The 2,500-nt window shown below is 45.4% G+C and overlaps 1 protein-coding gene across 5 annotated transcripts in view; it reads right to left on the bottom strand.

The window, feature by feature from the left end:
* The window catches only part of plch2a (phospholipase C, eta 2a), a 138,572-nt gene that overhangs the window by 65,179 nt on the left and 70,893 nt on the right, over positions 1-2,500 (bottom strand). The window lies entirely within an intron of this gene.

Raw genomic sequence — 2,500 nt, forward strand, 5'->3', positions numbered from 1 at the left:
TTAGTGCTGCAACAAGGTTTTATTAATAATAAATGATTACACCTTTAGTTTTACTACAGCATCGGTACGCTTCCTGTGCATAGATTATTCTGTTTGCCTTGGCCCCCAGAATGCCTTGAAACAGCCCTGGGTGTGTGACCGGGTGTTGAAGGTGATCTGAACTGTATCAGATGTATACATATTACACGTGTGTAACTTGTTGTTTTATAAAACGTGTAGTGGAGATAAATCTACGTACATTTTACTTTGTTTTCTTGTTTTTATTGAACTATTTCCTGTCCTGTCTGTCTGTCATCTTCCTGCATCTCCTCTAAACTCTCCAGAAAATCTGCTGCCTGGATTCTTACTTTCTCACCTCATCAGTTACTTCTGAGCAGATCAAAGATCTCCTGACCGCAAAGCGGAGAGCGCGTTTCGATGCTGCGTCAGTGAGGTGACATCACCGCAGCACACGATGAGCAGAGCGTGTCAGGAACGAGTAACAGAGTACCTGATGATGTAAACCGATATGAACGATCACGTGTTAATAATCATGTTTTGTTGAGCCACCTTGAGAATGCATCGTGCGCCAGACGCAGCGGGCGCACCAACGATCAGCGCTCTGCGTCCTCTCGGCTCAACAGAACCCCGCTGCGCTGAGAGTCCATAAATATTGTAATATAGGCAGAAACTGGATCTTTCCCTGAAAGATATCTACCCCCCATAACTCGATCCCTGCTCCTGGACGATAAACCGGACATTTTCATCACCAATACAAGAACCCCCCGGACGTCCTGGACAGAGAGGGAAACGTGGACATGCCCGGGGGAAAGAGGACGTGTGGTCAGCCTAGCCAGGAGGTTGATCCAGGCTGGGTGTTGGAACAGAGCTCAGGTCTTTAACTCCTCCCAAGGTTGTCTGATAGGAACCTGAGATGGGTTCCAGACGCTGGAAACCACTCCGAAGTCGTTTTGAGAAAAACTGTTTGTTTGTTTTGTTTAAGTGTTTAAAATGTCTGAAGGCAACAAAGAGAAAACGCTGCAAATGCTTTGAGACATGTTGGAGACTTCCTTGAAAACCTCATTAGGAATTCTTCAGCGTGGATCAAGAACACAGGTAGGAACATCTCCTATGAAGGAGAGTCCGACTCGTGGCAGACTTACTGACTTGCTCGAATTCCCAAATGTTGTTATGCTAACTAGGAGGAATAACGGGGACAACGGGACTAAAATAGGAAGCAGCTTGGCCTTTCAGTGGGAACGACCTTTCTCTCCTCCAGCCGGAGGCGAGCTCTGACCCTCTTCTAAACACGGACCAACGTCTAGATGTTCAGTCAGAGACACGATGAAGGTAACCACGATGTTCACACACACGCACACACACACACACACACACACACACACACACACAGTGGAACAATGTTGGACCAATCACAGCTCTCTACTCGAGCGGTGGGCAGGATGATGCACCAGAGGGGAAGAAGATGGCGACATCTCGTTTGAAACGGCTTCTATTTTGGACACTCTGGACTTTTATCAGATTCAGGAGGATTTAGACGTGTTTCAGTCCTTTCTTCAGAAAACAGGATGTGTTTCTCCTTCTCCTACAGCAGACTGTCTCCTTTACGACTTCTGCTGCGGCGAGCTCGTCTCGCCGTCCGTTGGCCAGTAGCAGCAGAGATCGTTTGAAAGACAACGGTAGAAGCCGTCTCATGACCGAAAGCCGTCAACAGAGCGTTGCCAGACTAAAAAAACACTTCCTATAATCCCACCCTACAGGAGGAGACCTGACTCCCTCACCCTCACCCTGATCTTCAGCACCTTCGGGTTTAAACTATTTTCTGACAGTCAAAATACTTTTTATGTTTTTTACAAATGTTGAAGAGAAAATTTGCTGTTTTATAAGAAAAAGGTGTTGTTTTTTTCCCTTTTACTTCATCTGCTACAGATTATTTAATCCTAATCTCCTGCAGATTTTCCCCTTTTTGATGTAAAGGGTTAATTTGTCTCTTTGATCGTGGTTCTGTTGAAACGGTTCTGCTTCACCCCATCATCAGAGAACAGCTTCATTAATTATTCAGTCACACACGAGTTTAACTGAAACAAACACTAATGGAGACAGGAAGTGACCTGTGCTCATTAATAAAGCGCGCTGTTCCTTTAAGAGACTCCAGTTTGTTGCCATAAAACGAGCTTTTAGCCGGTTTGTTCGGACCATGTTGTTGCAGGACTGAAATGTCCGAATTCTCACTGTTATTTCTCTGGTTTAATGGGGAAAAAGCAGGAATATTTTTCATCCACATAAAGTAAAACTGGATTTTGAAGCTTTGTCCTTCGGTTAATGATATTTTCACGTCTGCAGGACGGTCAGGAAAGCTGCTGGACTAAAGAACCCAACATCCGTCAAACTCAGATTACTGAGACCCGACACAGCTGATCCCGCTCATATCAACCTTTTTCCTGACAGAATCAGCTGATTGAATTCCCGCCCTCAGGGCCTTTTCCAGATCCCACCATGCCTC

Source organism: Nothobranchius furzeri, chromosome 15 (assembly GCF_043380555.1).
Source record: "Nothobranchius furzeri strain GRZ-AD chromosome 15, NfurGRZ-RIMD1, whole genome shotgun sequence".
Lineage (NCBI taxonomy): Eukaryota > Metazoa > Chordata > Actinopteri > Cyprinodontiformes > Nothobranchiidae > Nothobranchius > Nothobranchius furzeri.